Source organism: Miscanthus floridulus, chromosome 5, assembly GCF_019320115.1.
Source record: "Miscanthus floridulus cultivar M001 chromosome 5, ASM1932011v1, whole genome shotgun sequence".
In the NCBI taxonomy this organism is placed as follows: domain Eukaryota; kingdom Viridiplantae; phylum Streptophyta; class Magnoliopsida; order Poales; family Poaceae; genus Miscanthus; species Miscanthus floridulus.
In genome coordinates this window covers 115,413,101-115,426,157 of record NC_089584.1, presented here as the reverse complement: position 1 = coordinate 115,426,157, position 13,057 = coordinate 115,413,101, and the positions used below count along the sequence as shown (strand labels likewise).

At 47.8% G+C, this 13,057-nt stretch overlaps 1 long non-coding RNA gene across 1 annotated transcript; it reads left to right on the top strand.

Annotated features, from left to right (window-relative positions):
* The first annotated feature begins 1,497 nt into the window (after window positions 1-1,497).
* On the top strand, window positions 1,498-2,436 carry LOC136450530 (uncharacterized). The gene is made up of 4 exons (XR_010758375.1): window positions 1,498-1,642; window positions 1,776-1,852; window positions 1,950-2,204; window positions 2,324-2,436. It is a non-coding gene; the product is annotated as an uncharacterized lncRNA (long non-coding RNA).
* The last annotated feature ends 10,621 nt before the right edge of the window (window positions 2,437-13,057 follow it).

The window sequence follows — 13,057 nt, the reverse complement described above, 5'->3', positions numbered from 1 at the left end:
GTTTTTATTTCCTTTTTCTCATTTTCCCTTTCTTCTTGTTCATACTTTTCCTTTTTCCTTATTGTTTTGTCTCGCTTCATTACTTTTATATCAAGTGTCCTGTTATCTTACCCTAACTTTTCTATTGTTTCCTAGCATGTGATTTTTTTACATCATTAATTTTATTGAGACTTCCATGTATATCATTATTTTTATTGTGAGATGTTTTCTTGTGAAGAAAGAATATTTTTTATTTTAACATTGTTCATTTTTATGAAGAAATACCATTCCTTAAATTGGTCGCGTATTATCCACGAGGTGATCCAAGTGTACTTTTATTATTTTTCTCAAGGTGTCCATAAGATCCCGTAGTGTATTTTATATCATTCATATTGTAACATAGATTGTTCCACGATGTATTTTAGGTTACCTATGATAAGTTTAACGATGTACTTTCGATTATTTTATTTTCCTTTCCTCTTGTGTCTTCACGGCATTAATAAATCTATCAACCTCTCATAGGTAAGATGGATCAAGTCTTGATAAATTGTACATACATGCTCAGATGCTCTCTACATCTTAAACTATAAAATTCCATAAGGATCTACATAATAATTTAATGCAGCTGTAAATAGATTTAAATATATACATAGACATTTATTTAAAGAAAAATGTTCACACTGTCTTTGCTCAATAAAAGTTTACAATAATACATAGTTATGATTAAATTATTAAAATATTCACTCAATTTTCTCAAAAGAACATTCTATATGACCAGATATTCACTAACATAAATTAACATACAGGTTTGACTAATTAATTAATATATTTTCAACAAACCAACAAATTCACTGTCTAGATCAAAATCTAAATATTTTCTACGCATGGATGGGGTGCTAGGATCCATATATAATGAAATTAATGATTTATAGTGGAAGAAACATGTGAAGCTACCTAATACATCAATTTTAAGACACAAACTATAGCTAATACGGTATTAAAATACTCAAACAACATGCATTCTCTCTGTCGGGGTTATGATACCCCGGGCATCTCAAGACACCGATTAGTTTGCCGTTCGGGCGGCCCACGTTGGCCAAGCTAGCAGAGGGCCGACAACCGCGGTTCACCGAAGCTACAAAGGCCCTAGGCCAAGCACTAAGGCGAGTGGACGACAACGACCTCTCCCTTCTCCTTCCGCTACACAGCACCGCACGACCTCTCCCCCGTCTCGAGCCTTGGAAAGGAACAAGGAGAGGTAGAGCTCCAACAAGTAAGCCAGCCCTGACCGGGGCAGGCATGCTCCACTCACTCCGCTAGGACTGATGTGACATCTTTCCCCTCAGTTAGGACAGACACCATCCCTACGCCACACTGTGCGGACAAGACAACACCGCCATGCAGTGACGACCGGTACGACGACGACGCCATCCATGGCGGGGTGGACGTGCTCTCGCTGTCACTCGCTGTTCCTGAGGAGAATTCGTTCGGCGCCCTACATGCCGTCCAAAAGGGGATCACCGTCGTGTACGCGGCCGGGAACGACGGGCCTAGTCCGCAGACGCTTGAGAACACGGCTCCGTGGGTCATCACAGTTGCCGCGAGCAAGACTGATCGCTCGTTCCCGACGGTTATCACGCTGGGAAACAAGCAACAGATAACGGTATGAATTGTTTGAATACATACAAATGCTGACTCCGAAGAATCAGCAGGCCGCCATGATTTTGTTTACATAGAAGCAATGAAGCATATGTTACTGATCTTGAGTATAAATACAACTCTTGCCTATTTTTCAGGGACAATCTCTCTATTACCAAGGGAAGAACTCAAACTCATCCAGGAGCAGTTTCAGAAGTCTTGCCAATGGAGACCAGTATGCAAAGCCATTAATTTTACTTTATTTTCTGCAAATGCTCCAAAAATTCTGAAATTGACAGCAACATTTTAACTTAATTTGTGTCTTCTCTTAGATGCACGCAAGATGATTTGAACGGTACTGATATTGAAGGGAAAATCGTGCTTTGCGCATCGCCAAATTCACCAACGACGAAGGGCCCATTCGCGTATTTGTCAGACGCGCGGCAAAACGTCGTGAATGGAGGGGGAACTGGACTTATTTTTGTTCAATACACGACTGACATTCTGGAAGCCTTGGGTGGCTTTCCATGGGTTCTTGTGGACATTGACACTGGTAAAAAGATCAAAAAGTACATCGACTCCGCCAGGTACACCACTTCCTGGATCCTCATTAGCACGTACAACAATGCACATAACAAGCTAGATCAATTCTTTCTCTATCATGAGCTGAGCCTTTCTCCGGTAAAATTCTGGTCGTTTCAAGCAGCTCACCGGTGGCGAAGATTGAACCAGCCCGCACCAGTACAGGTGCCCTGCTAGCCCCAAAAGTGGCATCATTCTCCTCCAGAGGTCCATCACCCGACTACGCTGATATTATCAATGTACATAGAGTATGTTAGAATAAACTGCTGCTTTTCTTATGTGAACGCAGCAAGGAAAGGCGGCGTCGAAAAGGCCCCCTGCGGTGATTCTGTATCTGCTGCGGTTGCAGGCGCCGCACGGCTCACCTGCAGCACTGCAGCCACATGCATAGGCCAGCGCAGAGTCATCCCTGTATATTATCTAGTTACTGTTACAGCATGTGCGCTATACTAAGACTAGATGGATAGAGTTGTATAAATAGACTATCACGTCAACTCAGTAAAGAGAGTTCATATTTGCCATCTCCCAGACAGGGTTTCGGTCAACGCTGGTGTCTTATACTGTGTGTGTATGCTCTGTTCTCCCTTCTTCTTCAAGCTCTAGCAATAATGCGTGGGGACGGACAACGCTTGTTCGTGGTCGGCATGGCTAGTGGGTGCTCGGCAAGACTGGTGAGTGATTCACTCACCTGGGCCGGTGATCCTGTGGGCCAACAAGTGGTATCAGAGCCGTACAAGCGCCGTCACGAGACTAACCGCTGGCGACGACGGACAGTTCGGAGATGGGCGACAACAGTGGCACTGCTATGGCTGCCCAGCCATGACCGGCGGTCGTTGTTCGTACGGTGCAGGAGGTCAGCGGCACCAATTGACCGACGCTGACTCGCACCAACTATGAAGAGTGGTCGGTGACCATAAAGGTCGAACTCAGAGCCCGACGGCTTTGGAATGCTATTGACAAGGGCACCGACAATGAAGAAGATGACATGTCAGCGTTGGAGGCTATCCTCGCTGCTGTGCCGGCGGAGTACATGGAACCGTTGGGGGCAAAGAGCTCTGCTAAGGAGGCATGGGAGGCTATTGCGGCGATGCGCGTCGGTTCCAACCGCGCAAAGAAGGCAACGGCCCAGCTTCTAAAGTAGGAGTATGCCAACCTCAAGTTCAAGGATGGTGAAACGGTGGAGGACTTCTCCCTCCGCTTGCAGACGCTCATCAGCAAGCTGAAGAGCCACGGCATCACCATCGACGAAGAAGAGGCGGTCTCCAAGTACCTCCACTCCGTGCCGGCAAAGTACATCCAGATCGCTCTCTCCATAGAGACGATGCTAGACTTGTCCACCCTCACCATTGAGGATGTGACAGGCCATTTACGGGCGATGGATGAGAGCCTGGAGCAGGTGACAGCAACGAAGGACAGCGGCAAACTGCTGCTGACGGAAGAGGAGTGGGCTGCTCAGAGGAACTCCAGGAAGGCAGCCTCCTCCAGCCGCGGTGGCGATGGCAAGCGCCGCAGCAAGGCTTCTTCGGAGAAGAAGAAGCAGGTCGACCCCAACGCCTGTTGGCGCTATGGGAAGATGGGCCATTGGGCACGGGAGTGCCCAAATCGTAAGCAGGAGAAGAAGGTTGAGGCTCATCTGACGCAAGCTGATGATGAGGATGAGGCCACTATCCTGATGGTGATGTTATTTGCACTACACGACGTCGAGGCCGAGGAGAAGGAAGAGGCGACGACGGTGGAAGGACCTAGGAAGGCCCTGAAGACTTTCAACCTCGACGAACCACGCACCCAAGTTCACCTCGGATGTGTGGGCGCCGACCAGGAGCAGCGGTGGTATCTAGACTCTAGTGCCAGCAACCACATGACGGGCTCCAAGGCATCCTTCTCCGAGCTCAACGACGATGTTACCGGTACGGTGAAGTTTGGTGACGGCTCAAGAGTGGCTATCCAAGGGCGTGGCACCATCATCTTCAAGTGCCAGAACAGGGAGCACCGCGCGCTAACGGATGTATATTACATCCCACAGCTGCGTTCCAGCGTCATCAGCATTGATCAGCTAGATGAGCGAGGTACTGATCAAGGACGGAGTCCTTAGGATCAGAGACTGGGAGCAGTGACTTCTCGCCAAGGTGAAGAGGTCCCTGAACCGGTTGTACCTGCTCGACCTGAAGGTAGAGCAGTCGGTGTGCCTGGCGGCAAGGCACTCCGAGGAACCGTGGATGTGGCATGCTCGGTTCGGACATCTCAGTTTCGACACGCTTAGTCGGCTAGATAAGATGGTCCGAGGGCTACCCCTCATCAAGCATAGAGGCAAGCTATGTGACAACTACCTGGTCAAGAAGCACAGGAGGCTACTATTCCCAAAGGCGGCCAAGTATCGCACAAAGGATGCTCTCGAGCTCGTCCACGGCGACCTCTACGGGCCGATCACGCCTGCTACAAATGGTGGTCGGTGGTACTTCCTCCTGCTCGTGGATGATTGTAGTCGCTACATGTGGCTGCAACTCCTGACGAACAAGTACGAAGCGGCGGTGGCGATCAAGAAGTTCAAGATGCGCGCGGAGGCCGAGAGCGGCAAGAAACTCCGTGTGCTGAGAACTGATCGTGGCGGCAAATTCACTTCGATGGAGTTCGCTGCGTACTGGGCGGATCAGGGTGTGGGGCAACACCACACCGCGCCATACTCGCCACAACAGCATGGCGTGGTGGAGCGACGGAACCAGACGGTGGTCGATATGGCTCGATCCATGATGAAGGCCAAAGGCATGCCAACAAGGTTCTGGGGTGAGGCGGTGACCACAACGGTGTTCATACTCAACCGTGCTCCGACCAAGGCCCTGACGGGCAAGATGCCGTTCGAAGCTTGGTATGGGCGCAAGCCGAACGTGTCTTTCCTCCGAACATTTGGCTGGATCGGCCACGTCAAGAAGACGAAGCCGAACCTCACCAAGCTGGAGGATAGGAGCACACCGATGGTGTTCCTAGGCTACACGAAGGGTACCAAGGCATATCGGCTCTATGACCCACGTGGAGACAAGGTGCTTGTCTCACGCGACATCGTGTTCGACGAGAAGGTGGCTTAGGACTAGAGTAGTCCAACCACGGGGGAAGCTGGCAGCTTTGCCAACACCTTTGTCGTCGAGCACCTGGTCATCCATGGTGGTGGAGACGCTGGGGAAGAGGTGCCGAGCACTACAGAAGTCATGACGAGAAGTCTAGAAGTAGTGCCGAGCACTGCACCTAGGGTGCCAAGCACTTCAGGTACTGTGCCGAGTACTCTGGTGGAACAGGGAGCTCCATCAACGCTGATCGAGTTCGTCTCGCCTCCAAGTGACATCACTGAGTTCGTGGACGCCTACCATGAAGGTGAGGAGGTGCGGTTCCGTAGGCTGGACGACATCGTTGGCGGCACAGGGCCCTTAGGCCTGGCTGGTCAGCTGCTCAATGACGTAGAGCTGCTACTCGTCAGTGCTGAGGAACCACCCACGTTCGCGCTGGCCGAGCATGATGCAAACTGGCAACGGGCGATGCTGGAGGAGATGAAGGCAATCGAGAAAAATGAGACATGGCAGCTCGTCGATCCACCTCTAGGATGTCGTCCGATCAGCCTGAAGTGGGTGTACAAGGTCAAGCGGGACGAGCTCGGCGCCATTGTCAAGCACAAGGCGTGCCTCGTCGCCCAAGGCTTTGTTCAGTACGAGGGCATAGACTTCGAGGAAGTCTTTGCGCTAGTAGCGCGCATGGAGTGGGTCTATTTGCTACTAGCCTTGGCAGCAGCAAAGGACTGGTGCGTCCATCACTTGGATGTTAAATCGGCCTTCCTCAACGGTGAACTGGCGGAGACGGTCTTCGTCAGGCAACCTCCAGGTTTCGCCATCAAGGGAAAGGAGCACAGGGTGCTCTGACTTCGCAAGGCGCTCTACGAGCTGCGGCAGGCCCCTCGAGCATGGAACACCAAGCTGGGTGAGCTTGGGTTTCAGCGGTGCGAAACCGAGCACGCGCTCTACACGCGGCGATGGGGGAAGGAGGAGCTCGTCGTCGGCGTGTATGTGGATGATTTGATCGTCACCGGCGCACGCACGGAGGACATCAACGGCTTCAAGCGCGAGATGGCAGCTCATTTTTGAATGAGCGATCTCGGCGCACTCTCCTACTACCTCGGCATTGAGGTGAGACATGGGAAGGAGGAACTCACGCTCGGTCAGAGCGCGCATGCCTCCAAGCTGTTGGAGAGGAGCGGCATGGCTGAGTGCAAGCCATGCGTAACTCTGATGGAGGAGCGGCTGAAGCTGACGAAGGCCAGCACTGCGGTGAAGGTGGAGGCAACACTCTACCGGAGCATCGTCGGTGGTCTGCGCTACCTAGTCCATAGAAGGCTGGACATTGTGTTCGTCGTGGGCTACGTCAGTCGCTTCATGGAGGATCCCAGAGAGGATCACTGGGTTACGGTAAAGCGGCTACTGCGCTACGGCAAAAAAGAGTTCACACATTTCAAGTCAAGCTATCACCTCTGCGGAGGTTACAAGGGGATTATACATTTGGAAGCCTTACTTGGTACAATAACCAAAAGAAGGTCAGGATTCCAATAGCAGCCCGGACCACGATGTATGATTTATTTGTAGATGTTGCATAACTACGGTGGACCATTTATCCTGCATGGCAGTGCTCATTATCAGAGTTTTTTAGCACTATCCTAAAAAATTAAGAAAATAAGACATGACAATTGTCAAGTTTCATCGTGGCTTGTATTTATTTTGCTTGTAGCCAAATAGGCTATGCGTTGTCTAGATCTGTTTGTTATGTTATATACAACTCTGATAACTATGTCAACTTCCTTTTGTTGCTGTACTTTTCAGTTGCTACTTCAATAAATCTCTATCTCTATATACTAAAGTAAATAGTATTTCTTTTTTGTCCAAAAATTGATGGTAAAGAAGTACGATTGGTCACAATTATGCAATACGCAAGGTGCACCCATCGCAAGCGAGTGGTAGAACAGCTCATTAATCCGATCGCACGTGGCACATCCTCCTCGCCACCAAATTAATCGGATATGGAATTGAGAAGGTAAAACTAGAGATCCCTCAGCCCACATCATTGCTACCGAAAAAAGATATGCGTTTGCACCCACTTCCTTCCCCTCTCGTCTCTTCTCCATTTTGCAAGTGCTTTTCCTAAGAGCGGCAAGGCTACATGTATTTACCTCTGTTTCGTTTTGCATGCGGAAGCATCTGTAATTGATGAAGATGGCATGCCGATACTGGCTGAAGGATTGCCTCGAAAAATTGCAGACCCATTTGACTATGGAGGTGGGCGCATCAACCCTAACAGAGCAGCAGATCCTGGTCTAATTTATGACATCAATCCAAATGATTATAACTACTTCCTTTATTGCACCACCAAAACATCCGTTAACTGCAATGCAGCATCGATACCTGGGTATTTTTTGAACCTGCCATCCATCTCAGCTCCAGATCTGAGGTATACAGTTACTGTGTGGAGAACTGTCACAAATGTAGGCGAGGTCAATGCAGTGTACCATGTTGCAATTCAGAACCCGTCTAGAATCAAGATCGAAGTTGAGCCATCTATTCTTGTGTTCAATGCTACAAACAAAGTCCACACTTTTCCGGTCAAGCTATCACCTATGTGGAGGTTACAAGGAGATTATACATTTGGAAGCCTTACTTGGTACAATAACCAAAAGACGGTTCGAGTTCCAATAGCGGCCCGGATCACGGTGTATGATTTCTTTGCAGATGTTGCATAGCTGTGGCGAACCATTTATCCTGCATGGCAGCGTTCATTATCATAGTTTTCTTAGTACTGTAAAAAAATTAAGAAAATAAGACATGCCTAATGTCGTGTTTCATCGTGGCTTGTATTTATTTTGCTTGTAGCCAAATAGGTTATGCGTTGTCTAGATCTATTTGTTATATATATAACAACTCTGATAACTATGTCAACTTCCTTTTGTGCTGTACTTTTCAATTGCTAAACTAGAAGGATACCTTGTACATTGTTGTGGGATTATAATAGAATAAAACCGTTGCATGTATAAACTAAATCCACATGATCTCACGTTCATTCTTATTAAAACTAGATAAGGCATGGTTTTTGCAGATGCAATGCTTTTTCTTATTACTTTCATTTATTTCTTCTTATTATTCTTGTTTTCTTTTTATTTCATTTACCTTTTCTATTTAAATTGTTTTTTATATTTGTTTTTTTCCTTTTTCTCATTTTCCCTTTCTTCTTGTTCATACTTTTCCTTTTTCCTTATTGTTTTTTTCTCTCTTCATTACTTTTATATCAAGTGTCCTGTTATCTTGCTCTAACTTTTCTATTGTTTCCTAGCATGTGATTTTTTTACATCATTAATTTTATTGGGACTTCCATGTATATCATTATTTTTATTGTGAGATGTTTTCTTGTGAAGAAAGAATATTTTTTATTTCAACATTGTTCATTTTTTATGAAGAAATACCATTCCTTAAATTGGTCGCGTATTATCCACGAGGTGATCCAAGTGTACTTTTATTATTTTTCTCAAGGTGTCCATAAGATCCCGTAGTGTATTTTATATCATTCATATTGTAACATAGATTGTTCCACGATGTATTTTGGATCCTTCTCTTAGTATTGATGGAATGCTTTATGGTGTATTTTGTGATATTTGTATAGTATCAATAATATGTTTTTGACATATTTTGGATTGTTCATTTAGTATTCATGGATTTCTCTATCGTAGATTTTAGGTTACCTATGATAAGTTTAACGATGTACTTTCGATTATTTTATTTTCCTTTCCTCTTGTGTCTTCACGGCATTAATAAATCTATCAACCTCTCACAGGTAAGATGGATCAAGTCTTGATAAATTGTACACACATGCTCAGATGCTCTCTACATCTTAAACTATAAAATTCCATAAGGATCTACATAATAATTTAATGCAGCTGTAAATAGATTTAAATATATACATAGACATTTATTTAAAGAAAAATGTTCACACTGTCTTTGCTCAATAAAAGGTTACAATAATACATAGTTATGATTAAATTATTAAAATATTCACTCAATTTTCTCAAAAGAACATTCTATATGACCAGATATTCACTAACATAAATTAACATACAGGTATGACTAATTAATTAATATATTTTCAACAAACCAACAAATTCACTGTCTAGATCAAAATCTAAATATTTTCTATGCATGGATGGGGTGCTAGGATCCATATATAATGAAATTAATGATTTATAGTGGAAGAAACATGTGAAGCTACCTAATACATCAATTTTAAGACACAAACTATAGCTAATACGGTATTAAAATACTCAAACAACATGTATTCTCTCTATCGGGGTTATGATACCCCGAGCATCCCAAGACACCGATTAGTTTGCCGCTCGGGCGGCCCACGTTGGCCTAGCTAGCAGAGGGCCAACAGCCATGGTTTACCGAAGCTACAAAGGCCCTGGGCCAAGCACTAAGGCGAGTGGTCGACCACGACCTCTCCCTTCTCCTTCCGCTACACGCCACACAGCACCGCACGACCTCTCCCCCGTCTCGAGCCTTGGAAAGGAACAAGGAGAGGTAGAGCTCCACCAAGTAAGCCAGCCCTAACAGGGGCAGGCACGCTCCACTCACTCTGCTAGGATTAATGGGACATCTATCCCCTCAGTCAGGACGGACGCCATCCCTACGCCACACTGCGTGGACAAGACAACACCAGCATGTAGTGATGACCGGTATGACATCCCACCCTCCATACTTAGCCCGACAAGATGGGCGTACGGCCCGACCCACTATAGGATGAGTCACACGACCCCGACCTTGACTTTCAAGACCGGCCAAGCTATCGGGGACCTCGACCTCGCAGTCCAGGGTCGAGGCCACCAGGACCACGACCAGCAAAGGCGACCGACGACCAAGGAGTGGCTACCTACTCCCATACTATCGCCACGACACCACCTGGAGATGATGACGAAGGCCACGTCAAGCTCATGTCGCACAGGACAGATTGGCAAACCACCACCGTGCCAACATTGCCGTCACGATCGGTACTGTAGCATCACGCCACGCCACGCCATGCCGCGACGTGGGAGCAAGACCACGACGACAACAATACTAGAACATGCGCTGATGCTAAGACAAGACGGCCTTCCTTACAAGCAAGCTTACTAGTTTCTCCCTCCCTCATACTCATGACCTGATATTCACTAACAAAAGCATGACCACGACCCAGACGCACACGGCCCGGGTCGCTTTAGGCCTAAACGATGACCCTCGATTAAAGAGGACGTCCTATGACCGTGCAGCCACTCGGGAACGCGGCCACAACCTGGCGATAGTCAGGAAATTGCAACCTAGCGAGCTAAGGCGTGATTAGGGGCTCATCGAGACCTTGGACTAACCTGCTTGACCCTGACCAAACGGCTCGGGGGCTCGTCGCGACCTTAGAAAAAATCACAACTTCCCAATAAAGAGTTTCTCTTTATTCATAATCGACAAGTGCAGCCAACCCACATATAGGACATAAACAGCCTGATACCACCGACATGGCGATATCGTTGAAAGCTCTAGAAGCCATGATGCTAGAAGAAGGTTTGCGGGATGTTCCCTTCCACCATTGCTGCAAGCATGATGGAAAAGGATGCCTCTCGGAGCACAAGACACATGGGGAGAGATGGGAGGTGTGATGGCTTAGGAAGCCCCTCAACGTTTGCCGGTGGGGTTTCAGGCACACCACCGGGGCATGCACATTGGGTCATAGAGTCATGAAAGAACCATCATATGATGCGGTTGCTTGACCTCCAGAGCATGACTACACCACCATCATACCCACCACAATGAGGATGGCATGGTGAAACCTTCCACAGCTAGCGACCACCTTGGACACCCGAGCCGGTAGGTCTCGGGGAACGAGGAGGTCCCGTGGATATGTACCCGGTGGCCGAACCATCTCATCCCCTCCTGCTCGCAAGCCACCTTCTAGCACCAATTGCTGGATGAAGCATCGCTGACCTCCGGCCAACACAACTGACCCCTAGCAGTTCGCATCCTCAAAACATTCACTATCTATTGAGAAGCACTCCCTCTCTCGAGCTCAGCTTCTCAAGAAATCTAGAAGTACCCAAAAGGCATGGATAAGAATGGTTCAAATAGGAAGGAGGTCCCTATTTATAGGCCCAAGGATGGACTATGTGGCCCGTGATCCCCAAGCCACGTGGTGAACAATGGGAGGTCATAGCCAATGTCAGAAGCTCATGTGAGGTTGGGGAAATTGAGATCCTCCAAAAGATGGAGCCGGTACAACATCGACAAGACCGCACGGCTCTATATGGATCTTGTACCCTTACACGCAACACCCTGACATAGCCGGGCTCAGTAGAGCAGTCATGTACCTAACCGTCAAGGTAACTTGACGGGATGGGACATAACGGCTACCTACCTCATTGAACATTTGAAACAGCAATGGGTCGAACTCCGAGCTCAAGACTACCATGACCTTAGATACATGTGCACCACACACACAAACATCAGCATCTCCATGATTACTCCAAGATCACAAAGAGGCTCGAGGGCTACTATCGGGGTTATGATACCCCGGGTATCTTAAGACACCGATTAGTTCACCGCTCGGGCGGCCCACACTGGCCCAACTAGCAAATACCCAGCAGCGCGGTTCACCGAAGCTACAAAGATCCTAGGCCAAGCACTAAGGAGAGTGGTCAACCACGACCTCTCCCTTCTCCTTCCGCTGCACGCCACGCAGCACCGCACGACCTCTCCCCTATCTCGACCCCTAGGAGGGAACAAAGAGAGGTCGAGCTCCACCAAGTATGCCAGCCCTGACAGGAGCAGGCAAGCTCCAATCTCAAGACAACCACGACCTTAGATACATGCATGAACATTAGCATCTCCACGATCACTTTGAGATCGCGAAGACGCTTGAGGGCTACTATTGGGGTTATGATACCCCGGGTATCTTAAGACACAGATTAGTTAGCCACTTAGGCGGCCCACACTGGCCCAACGAGCAAAGACCCACACTACTACACAAAAACTTAACCGAGGTGTTTGGAAAAAGGCCTTCGAGGCGGTTAGGCCGGTTGCCCGCCTCGGTTATTCATGGCAGGGCAGCCGACCCAGCAATCACCTCGGTTAATGCTTAATCGAAGCTGACAACTTAACAGAACCGCCTCGGTTAATGCCTATTAACCAAGGTGGTTGACCTAACAAAATCACCTCATAAAATCTATTAACCGAGGCAGGCCTCATCCAAAAATGCCTCCATTTTTGTAGGCGGGCCTCCTAAATGTCCCGCCTCAGAAAAAAGGGCTAAAGCCTAGCTGGGCCATTAGCTTAGCCATGTATATTAGGAGCACTTAGGTTTTCCAATCGCACTTCTCTTTCCCCCTCCCCGCAGTCGCTGTGGGCGGTCACTAACGATCGAATCCGACCGCCAAATAATGTCCAAAACAGGAGAATTAAACAAACTTTCGACACATATGCATATACTATTGACCTAGTTCCACTTGTATTGGAGACAACATGTTTTGTAGGACTCATATTCGAATACAAGTGAAAACCAAGCAAAAAAGGCTCAAAGCAGAAAGCGTAAAGCAGAGCATACACCAAAGAATCAAGCAAAGGTCTATCCAACTGCCAAATTTGGGCCGGACATCGATGTAGAAGAGGTCCAGGCCCAGCCAAGAGCCCATAGGAGCAAGACGGTGGCGAACAGGGCCATATAGGGTGTGGTCGCACCCTAGGTGCGCCTGCACCCCCACCACCGCCTCTTAGGCCCACGCTCCTCCGGCGGTTGCATGCCTCCATACATAGGCGGTTTTGGC